This window comes from Crocodylus siamensis, chromosome 7 (assembly GCF_052110815.1).
Source record: "Crocodylus siamensis isolate JL-2025a chromosome 7, ASM5211081v1, whole genome shotgun sequence".
In the NCBI taxonomy this organism is placed as follows: domain Eukaryota; kingdom Metazoa; phylum Chordata; order Crocodylia; family Crocodylidae; genus Crocodylus; species Crocodylus siamensis.
This window is the reverse complement of record NC_143401.1, coordinates 56,093,068-56,104,434: the sequence shown is the minus strand read 5'-3', so window position 1 is coordinate 56,104,434 and position 11,367 is coordinate 56,093,068. Positions and strand designations below refer to the sequence as shown.

Sequence of the window (11,367 nt, the reverse complement as noted above, 5' to 3'; positions counted from 1 at the left end):
CTAATGGCAAACATTAGGGGGTCCAGACCCACCAGATCCCAGGATCAGGCAGACAGCCCTCACACTGTGGTGTCTGCCTATCTTGCCGAGCCTGTGGAGCCCCTGGACTGTGACCCCTTAGCCTACTGGGCAACCGGCAGCCCGATGTGGCCGGATCTGGCCGCAGTTGCCCAGGAATACCTGTCCTGTCCACTGACCAGTGTGCCAAGCGAGAGGGTGTTCAGCAGGGCTGTGGGTGTTGTGACACCCCACTGCACCTGCTTGGATCCTGGTTTGGGGGAGCAGCTGGTGTTCCTCAAGGTGAATCTCCCGCTGCCGGGGCTTCCCAACCGCCAGGTGCAGACAGAGCAAATGCTGCCCTCCTCGCTCCATCTGGATCATGAGTTTTGCCTGTTAGCAGCCTAAGGTGCAGTTTCCCCCAGACCTCTGTACCTATCACTGTGAAAGTTGGCAGGCTTTGTGGGCTCCTCAGGGGCTAGCAAGCCTGCAGTTCTGAGCTCCCTGTGGCTTTCCACAGAGAAGTCACAGGCAGTTTTCGCTCAAGAATTTGGGGTGCTGTTTCTCCAAACTCCCTGAACCTATCTTGTTGAAACTTGGCACGCTTTGTGAGATCCTCAGGAACTACCATTCCTGCACGTTTCATCAAGATTGGACAAGAAATGCCAAAGTTATAGCCTGCTTCAACCTTCCCCATTATAACCTATGGGGAAGTTGAAACAGCCTGAATATTTGACTGAGCTTCAACCTCGAGTCCAAGTGGACCTGCTTCAACTCGAAGCAGACGGCAAATCAAAGTGGGACCCAGTTTAATATTTGACATGGCTGTCAAATCGAATATTACCTGCTCTGCACAGCCCTAGTGTGTTTTTCCTAGTCTAGACATGGAAGTAACTGGGCTGAATGAAAGGTACCAAGGCTTGCAAAGAAATAGTAAGTATTAGGTAAGGACAGGGCACATAGAAATCTTTATTTTTACTTTTTGCTTTGTGTGCTTTTGTATTTTTGGCAGAATGAATAAATAATCCTTTATTTTGTTTTTGCGTCACTTTAACTTGCTGGTTACAGGTGTGCATAGTTAAGGGTGCATGTGCCAAATTCACCTAGACCTATTGTGTTAGCATGGTTGGGAAATGGGGAGTTGCTATCTATAATTCCAGTCTCAGAGGGTTGAACCCCATGGGTGCATCCAGAAAAGCACGCCCATGTGGTATGTGGTGCTGCAAACACATCTGCAGGACCACATACTGCACACTGAGGTGTTTTCTATGCTGCAAGGGCACACTGCCTGTGCATGTACTGCTCTCAGTTTTATTCTGTGGGGTTTTTTGGACAGTCTGGAGCTGCCAGCCAGGCTCTGCCCAGGAGAGTCACCAGGGCTGCAGCCCTGGGAGGCCCCTAGGTAAGGCTGCTGGAGCCAACCCAGTGCTGGCCCCAGCCTCCCCTACCACCTCGCAGGGTAACCTCCTATGTGCCAAAGTGTGTATGGCCCAGGCATTCCCCAGGGACAAGTAGTTGTAGTGCAAGGTGCATCCCTACTACTCGTTCCTGGGGAACCAAATGTTCACACTCATCTGGATGCAGCCCTTGGTTCCTCTCAGAGAGGGCTGACTATGACACCAGCACATAAGTAATTTCTAGAGAGTGGTATACATTTGTGTGATAGGAAGCCTGAATCCCATTCTGAATCTTGTGTATCCTACTTATCTCTAAACTCTCTAGTTCTGAAGAGAAGCTGCTACAAATGATTACTAGTCTGCAAAGACATTACTTCTCCCAGCTGCCTTATAGAGCATTTTTCTTCACACTGAAAGGATTCCTCCCTGTCTGTTGAGTCACGCATGAAGAAGAGTTTGTTAAATAGGCACCATTCAGTTTAGCTTAAAACAAATGAATTTGATTTAATGTGTCTGTAGAATGGGCAAGTATCTGTGTTATTTAAGACTATTGGCAGTTTGAAGGCTGAGCACTAAAAGCACTTCATTTTTATTTTAACTGTTAATTGAAAATAAGTTGATTCGTGCTGTTCATTCAGTAGTTCTCCTCCTGCCTTTCCTCTCCTTTCCAACCCCCCCATGATAACAGCTGCTAATGTAACACTCCTGCACAACATGTTAGTAAAAATGTGGCATGGGGCCAGGCTTTCACTTGTGGTTTATTGATTTAATTAACCATGTTCTTGCAAATACTATTTGGTGAAGCAGAGATGAGAGAATCTAACATCTCTTAGACAGTCTCCTTAGGCAGTCTGCAGGCATCAGTTGTAAAATGGGGGCCATGTGGTTTAACTTTGACTACTTAAAATCATAACTTAGAATCACATCATCTGCCACCGTATACGTTCCCATCTTTTCATTTCTTAAATTTCTCCTTCCCCCTTTGCTGCAACAGACTGAAGCTGATGAAAAAAGCAAGGGAAAGACTTGATAAAAAACAGCTGATCTCTCATGGGAAAACATTCTACTTGGAATGAGTTTTTCTTCCATATTGCATGTTTCCTGATGTTCTGGTTTCTCTGATTTTTATATACACAGATATTTGCCCGAGGATAACAATAAAGAATTGCTTAGAGGTGACCAAAAAGTTATTTTTTTTGAATTATGATGATAATGTGATGAATGCTTTAAACCAGGCTTGTCCAACATATGGCCCATGGGCCGCCATGCGGCCCGCCAAGGCATTTTCTGAGGTCCGCGGTGCTGCGACAGGAAATGAAAGTAAACACTGTTTACTCCTTGTCCCTCCCCCAGCCCCTCAGCAGCTTCCTAATGGCTGCTGAAGGGCTGGGGAAGGGACAAGGTTCCCACACGCACCGCATCAGCTTGATGTTGCTGATGTGGTGCATGTGGGAAGAGGAGTAGCCATGTGCTGCTTGGGACAGGATGAGCCCAGCTCCTCGTGGGAACCCGGCTTCAGCCGCATGTTGCTCCGGATGGGACAGACCTAGCCAGGTCAGCACCAGCCAGGAAAAGTGGCATGCAGCTGAAGCCCATGTGCTACTGGGAATGGGACAAGCCTGGCTGGGTCTGCACTGGCCAGCAGAAGTGGCAGCGGAGCCGTATGCTGCTCAGGACTGGATAAGCCCGGCTGGAGCGGCAGGGGCTGAGCTGCATTTTCCCCCTGCCTGCGCCAGTCAGTTCTGAGTGGGACATGGCTCTGCCGCCGCTTCTTCTGGCCAGTGCCAACCTGAGTGGGCTCCTCCTGTCCCCAGTAGCATGTGGGAAGCCGCCTTCAGCTGCATGCTACTCTGGATGGGACAGACCCACCCAGGTTAGCACCAGTCAGCAGAGGTGGCGGCAGAGCTGTGTACCGCTTGGGACTGACCAGTGCAGGTAGGGGGAAAGTGCAGCTGAGCCCCTGCTGCTCTGGCTGGGCTCATCCTGAGGTTCATTTCATGTTTGGCGAGCCACACATAGATGCACTGCATAGAAATGCAAAATGTATTTTGACTTATTTGATTGGCAGCTTGGGCTGAGATTTTCAAAGCTGAGTCAAAAGGCCAACTTCCATTAAAATGAATGGGATTTAGAGGGCTCCACATCTTTTATGACAACGTAACATGCCTATCTACCCCTTTTTGTACATCTCAGCCATAGTTTGGAAGCTCAGCCAAAGAACATAAGAGCTTCTGAACATAAGAGCATAAAAAGTGCTATGCTTGGTCAGCCCCATGGTCCGTCTAGCTCAGTATGCTGTCCCAAACAGTGGCAGAGGTGGATGCTATAGAGGGAGAGTTTTGACCTGGTTATACCCATTTCATTCTCACTTCCTGCAACTTCATTGGTGTCAAAGGTCACGTGACATCATTTCCTGATGTGATACCACTTCCTGTGAGGTCTTTGACTATAGCTCACCGGCCCACTGAGTGATAAATAGTTCATGATCCGGCCCCACATTCAAAAAGGTTGGACACCCATACTTTAAATAGTCCTGGTGATTGAGCACATTTTTCATTTTTAGAATCTTCCCGTGCCATATTATGAGAACATTTCAACAGGAAACATGGGTTGAGCAGTGTCATGCCTGGCTTGTGCTTGAATGGGATGCCTCCAAGGGAAAATGAGGGTGCTGCCAGATTCAGTGTTGGGTGGCTCAGTTTCTTCTCCCCTCTGAGTTGCTCCTGAACTGTTGACTAATCATGATATCAGCAGACACTGTTCTGTTAAAGTTGTCATATATTGTTTTGGAAGACATAAAACAGAGGCCCTGACCACCTGGTGTTATTCATGATCCTCTGGCATGTATTTAAAATAAATCCCAAGGTACTTTTTTACAGGAATAGAGGAGCATTATCTCCAGTGTCTTGGATAAATTGATTATAGGCTGAGTTTCAAAGCCATCTAGGCAATTTGGATTTCAGAATTGCTTCGACGGTTATGAAAACCTTAGCACTTTTATACATTATTTGCATTTCTAAATTCCACTTTTGGCAAATGCAGTTCACCTCCCTAAGTTTGCCTACAGCAACAGAGGCCAACCTTTTTGGCACACATGCCACTCTGATCCCCATCCCCCACTTAATCTGCTGCTCAGCTTTCTGTTTCCTGCCCTGTCTGCTTCTGTGCTGCTGGTCCTCTTCCCTGTCTGCTGTGTGCCATGCACAGAGGCTGCCCATGCAACTTGTGGCATGTGTGCCACAAGTTGGCGATCCCTGTCCTACAGAATGTCAGCATTCCTTATGCTTTCTTTTTTCCTAAATTTATTGCTAGTCACTGATGCCTTTATAGACCTCTTGTGATCCTCCTGGAGGTGGCTGAAATTGCTATATTGTTTGTAGTGGTTCAGAGTGGTGGGTGTACTATATCAATCTCAGATACCATTAGCTATTATTATTTTAACTTGCCTTTATGTTGTTTTGAATATCCTAGAATTATAGTGTGGTGACTCTTCCATGAAGTCGTGTTCTAACCTGCACTATGGAATTACCATGGAAATTCTTTAGGGATAGAATTGGCCTCTAGTGGATGGAAAGTTTTGGTCTAATGAATGTCACTGTCTACTTGTTGTTCAAAGAATATTCATTATTATTGTAATGTGAATGTAACATTTGTAACAGCAGGTGGAACCAGGGGGCAGTCTGCAGAGCTGTGATGTCTGTTAATTTGGACTGAAACTCCCAGAAACCCCCAGGGGCTTGGGGGCAAGGGAAAAAGAAAAGGAAGTTTGAAACTAGAGTAAGGAGAAGAGAGAGCAGCGTGCACATGGAACCTAGTCAGCTATATACAGAGAAGTGCACAGTGGAGCTGGAGATCTCTTTGGGTCGATCTACCAGGACTGTGGACTGAAGAAGCTGGACTCAGACTTGGATGCAGATGCAGGCTACTGTTTGAATGCTCTAGGAAATAAAAGTTTGTTTAGAGACACCTCTGGAGGTGTGTTTGGGAAAATTAAGGTGCTGAGTATATGCTGATGCCTAGAAAATGGTATTTAGAGGTTAGCTTCTGAGAATTGGCTTGTAGGTAAAGCAGCTACTGTATTAGAACAATGGTCCAAGGCAGTGGCAATGGTTAATTGATTTCTAGAAAGCCTGTTTGTGACACTTTCTTCAAGGCCTACTGTGTCTGACACAGGCAAGCAATAAGAAGATACACAGGCTGGGAAATTGAAGACACGTATCACGATGTTCCATAACATGAGATAAGGGACTCTGCTGTGTTGGCTAGGTTACAGTGCCCAGCTGCAGAGCCCTTAGGATTTCTAGTTTTGAGGAACAGACCAAATTAGGAGAAGAACTGGTAGGGCCCAAATTAGAATGTGTGCATGTGATGGGTTTGTGAAACAAAGGAATACGCTGACAGCACAAAATGAGGACAGTATGATGACCACAAGGAAATCAATCAGGGATGCCCAAAGATGAGTCATCAGAGGAGGCAAAGGATACAAAAAGGGGAATTTCAGAACAACAAAGGGTCCCCAAGAGAGAAATCCAAGGCCACCATGGACGAAAGGCACACCATTAGTCCATCTCACCTACTCCAGTGGGTAGAGTGGGCCTTGGCCTACAACCTCCATGCTGCTGACATCTGACATTCAAGAGAGAACTTCAGAGTGATGCTTGTGTACTGGCCAGATGTACCTGGACTTCGTGAACCCTGGGACTGGTAGATATAGAATTGTTTGCTGTATTCTTATCTGCTATCACTGTGGATCAATAAAATTTGCCTGTTATTGGACAGAGAGGTCGTGGTTGGTCTGAGGGTTTTGGGTCTGCCCGGAACAAGGTATCTGGGTCACAAATCCAGTGCCAACATACGTTGCCATAGTGTTGATGTTTCTTTATGTTTTGCCTGTTCCCTCCCTTTGGCCTATTGGCTTGTGACACTAACCTCTATAATTTTCTATATAAAAGTAGGAAGTCCCCCTTGCTTCTTGTGCCAGTTTCTGGGGCTACAGGGTTGGCACATTATTCTATAACTCTGGTTGTTATAAATACACTTCAAAATCTTTGTAGTGTCATGTCATGATATTATGCACTTGATTTCTAATGACTATATGAAAGAGTGGTCATGGTAGTGATTATTTTTATTGGTATTTTTTTGAAATTACATTATCCCTTTCTCCTACATATATTAATGGGAAGAGGAGGGGATGATGTGATTTCCTCTGGCATATGTTTCACCAGCTTAGACACCTGTGATTCAGTCCTTGAGATTCATGTATACCTGTTGACATGTGAGGTTCATCAGAGGCATGTTTCTCCACAGCAACAAAGCCATGTTTCAAGAAACAATCATTTTTTTTCTTTTGATATTTCAGACCTGGTTGTCATTGATGTTCTGTGATTCAGTGAGGAAGTATGGACTAGCTTATCTGAGGTAGGTATACGATACTTATCTCTATGTTCATTGTGTCCAGTTGGCATAGCTGAATCCAGTGCCTAAAAGACTGTGAATCAGATAAGTACTATCTGACTGATGCTCAACACAAGACAAGACTGAAGTAAAGCATATTTCTTACATGAAAACAAGCAGAAGAATGGGATTCCCTTATTGTGGGTTTACCTCCCCTTTGTGACACATGGAGCTTGTTTTCTCCTTTTGGTCCAGTGAAGTCCGAGTTGACTGTTCTTCATACATACAGTTCATTTTCTCTATAGGCTTTTGAGAAAACAGCGAGCATAAGGAAAGTATTTGCATTGCATTTGATTGGATATGAGCTGAGGATAGCTCATAAATACATAAATATAAAACGTACATGCAGCTGAGAAGTTTAAGTATCTTATTAGAAACCCAGATAATCAAAACATTTAAGAAGTCACTTGTCTCAACTTAAATAAGCGAGCTCCTTCCCTCAAGAGAGTCTTAATGGCATCAGATTAATGCATCCAAGAATGCCATTCTGAATGGCAGCTGGAGAGTGAACTTGAGGGGATCTACAATGTGAAGACAGTGTTTGCAATCAGTTATCTGATACACTCTCCTCTTAGCCTGGCTATTCAAGATGTTCAACGTATAATTGTACAATAAAGTCTTTAAAAAATCAGTATTGCAAATCATCCACAAGAAACTATATTTTCTTGCAAATTTCCTGAATATTAAATTGAGGAACTGAAGAACCTTAGAAAATATACTATATGTGGGTAGAATTATTGCTAATTGTAAAATATTTCTATGAGATGTTGACAGCTCTTTAACAAACCTATTACTGTGATCTTTCTGTAGCTTCTCTTAGTGATTTTGTGGGGAGGAGGCTTAGGGAGGCATTTACTGAAACCAAAACTATTTTAAGTGGTTGTTGCACTGAGAAATAGCTTGTGAGAACTGATAATGAAACAATGATATTCTGCAGTCATCCTTCTTGGTTTGGATTAAAAACCAAAATGTGAACAATTTCTGAATTATTTTGTTAGCTCCAAAATTAAGACTAAAGTATGCTCCCCCCTTCCCCTCATTAAATGTTATATAGAGTGATCCTGTTCTCTAGACCACACAGATATCATGTGACATTAACTTCTCAGTGCAAGCAGTTTCTGTCTCATAATTATAGATGGTTGAAAATTTCTATGACATTTCAAAGCGGAATAAGTAAACAGGAACGTGTTCTGGGTGTTTTGCCTTAGCTTCATTGGTACAAGATTTCACCCACTGACAATCTTGTAAAATCACCTTTCATTTTGGCACTGAACACAATGCAGAGAAAGCACCCGACAGGTGGTTTACTCTTTCCATAAATAGCTCTCAAGGAAGAGCTTTAGAGACAAGTGTAAGGTCTATTACTGTTAGCCATTTTGCTGTCTGAATTTCTACTCCTTATGGTATTAACTTTGGGCTGTTGTGATGAAGGTGGGACATTTACAGCTGCATCTTTTTACAGGCATCATGTGATCCACATTTTATGGGAAAAGTCTATTTAGTTCCCTGATGGATGAAGTAAACTCAGGTGAGCCTCATTCCCTTGCATGATTCTTAGCTTGCCATAAAAAAGTTACAGTTTTCCAGAATATTAGCTGTAAAACTGTGCCTTGTTAAAGTTACAATCAGAGGACGCAATAAACAGGTTATTTAAGCATATATTATAGTGTAATGCTCAACTCGAGGCGCTGTGTTCTTTGACTTGGCTGTAATGCGCACAGCCCAGTAATCCCACGGCTGCTGCTGTGGTGGAAAATACACGATCCCTCCCTTAAATAATACATCCACTCCTGCTCTGGCTCCCCTCTGGTTCAAAGACAGACCCTTTAAAATTTAATCAGTAGCTTTATCATTGCCTGCAGGCAAAAAGTACCCGTGCAAAAGTGCCTTTGGAGCAGAGAAATCTGATATCTAATGAAATTGCACCCTCTCCTCCCTTTCACCTTTTCATTTAATCTTCATAAAGATGATGATAAATAGTATCAGAGAAAGAAGGGGGTGCTTGAGTGCTGTTGTCATGGCTGAGTTCTATTACTCCAGTGAACATGTCTCAGGAATAACTGAGCCCTTAGCAAGACTCTAGGTGGGTTGGGGTTGAGTAAAACTGAAGACCTTTGCCAAAAGTGCAGTTCATGAAGCAGCAGGCATGCCAATGGCTGTTAAAAAGAACCAAAACCAAACCTCCTACCTCTGCCTTCTGCCAGAGAAATGCAAGATTGGATGCCTCAGAACACACCTCCTTGTGTGGTCATGTCTCTTTTAGTTTTCTTGTTGCATAAAGATGTTCCCAGCCTCAGAAAGGTAGGGTCAGGCTGGGGCAAGAATGGAAGGGTGGCATTTGATGAATATTGAGACTTTTCAGTAGTTGGTTATATGCTTAATCCAGCTGCTCGCTCTCACCTTTTCCATGTTTTCTAAGAGCAAAACTCAGGGAGCTATCATAAGATTAATGTAACTTGGCATATCATGTGACTAGAACAGAAGTGGGATGGCACATGGATCATGCAGTCTGAGCAGCCCAGGACAGAAATCACTGGTAAAGCTGAGGATGGGATGGGGAAAGAGTTAATTACCATGAGCCTGGAGCCTGACTAGCCTTTCAAAGACTGCATACCTGATTCCTGGCTTCTCAACAATTTCATCATTTAAGCAATACTCTGTGAGTGCATCTGCTTTCAGGGTCTCTCTGCTTTTCACTTGTATGGACATATGAAGGGAGGGCTGGTCTATGATTATAACAAGGCATGAACATATGCAGGGTAAAAGGACCAAATTCTGCTTGTAGTTACAGACTACAACTTCCATTGAAGTCCCCTCAAACAGTAATTCACTTCCTCTAATATATTTGTGCATGTATATACACACACATACATTTAAGCTAACATTCATGTACACACTCCCAATATATGCTTGCCTCCTATTATCGCCTTCCTTTTAATACAACCTGAAGCCATTTTCAGATACAGAAGATGGCATTTCTAATAATATGTATGACTAATACTTTCTGAACAAATGAGAGGCTTTAGGACTACATTGTTTGGGCAAAACTTATAATAGCAAGCTGGTGTTTTTCATCCATTTAGGTTTTGGGAAATACAGATGTTCTACTGAGAATGCTGTTAGTGCGATCAAACATCTAGTGCATATGAACATGGTCATGTAGTATTGTTGCTCCCTTAATATTTGCTCTTTTTTTTTCTTTTCCAGTAAATGTTTCTTGAGTTTGGCTAGTCGAGTGTGTGTGGCAGATCTGTGGTTCTTTTGCTGCTTGCAGACATTATGCTGTACCAGGAGTGCAGTCAGGAAAAAATATCACTTCCTCACTTGGAGAGATGCAAGAATGATACTTTAATGACCAGAGTTGTGGGACACCTTCAGCCGTGCAGTATGCAGTACTGTATTTACTTTGTATTTTTTCAAAACTGTTTGTGCTCCCTGGAGATATTTAGAGGCAGGCAAACAAGTGATGATATATGCATATAAAATACAGAGGTATATACACACGTCCTAGATATGGCATTGTTATATTCAGCTACAAAAACAGGCAAGCATTTGGTACAGCATTGCAATAGACTGATAGATCTATAAGGAGCTAGTGTAGTTTTTATGTTGACAGCTACATAGGCATTTGCAGAATTTTTAAACATAGCTTAGTATGCAGGTATTTATTCAGTATATAAATAAGAGATTGACATCTTTATAGATCTATTACAATTGTAATCCTAGCTCAAGGTGGTGATTGTTTGTTTCTTGCATGTTACAAGTAGCTCATTCAGTGAGGCCCACTGCTTCTCATGCTGGTTTTGGGACTGTCTGATCCATGCTGTGATCTCTTCCATCTTTCATGCTTCTCAGATGTTGTTTAACCTTATTGTAACTTCAGGGTTTTCTCTTGTGAGTCATAATCCAATACCACATTTCCTTGCTGTTGTTGCTACTTGTATGCACTTTTTTTTATGGCTGTGCAGATTTAAGGACATATTTTCTAGAATCTAATGGTGTTTTTCTTTTTTTTTTTGTGAACAAGTGTTAAGACTTTCTTCAGCTCCTGTCACCAACAATACCCATTTGACTGGATTGGGTTGTTGAGGAAAATTCTGAGATGTTTCTAGTTTCCTTCACTCCTGAATCTGAGTTTGCTGTCTAAGTTATAGCAAGGGTCTTGGAGTATTCCAGAGTTGGGAGAATACTGGCATAGTTTAATTTGCTTCCGTTCCTTTGCCTTGGGCTGTGAGTTTGCCCTTGTCACTTTTCATGTTAGTTCTATGCATCTCTAATCATAGTTTTATAGTTTCATAGTTGTTTGGGGCTGGAAGGGACCTTACAGTTCATCACATCCAGCCCCCCTGCACTTGGACAGCAAAGGCTGCTGGGGTCAGATGACCCCAGCAAGATGGGCATCAAGATGCTTTTCGAAGATCACCAGGGTGGGTGACTGCACCACCTCTGCAGGGACCCTGTTCCAAACCCTTGGTATTTGACTTGTAAAGAAATATTTTCTTATGTTTAGAGTCTGAAG

The 11,367-nt window shown here is 43.2% G+C and overlaps 1 protein-coding gene across 1 annotated transcript in view; it reads left to right on the top strand.

Moving 5' to 3' along the window:
* Positions 1-8,345: 8,345 nt before the first annotated feature.
* LOC149859828 (uncharacterized) overlaps positions 8,346-11,367 on the top strand; it is an 80,547-nt gene continuing 77,525 nt past the window's right edge. Inside the window, exon 1 of the mRNA XM_090057292.1 lies at positions 8,346-8,376. The gene's annotated coding sequence lies outside the window, so the exon portion shown is untranslated. The remainder of the gene's footprint in view (positions 8,377-11,367) is intronic.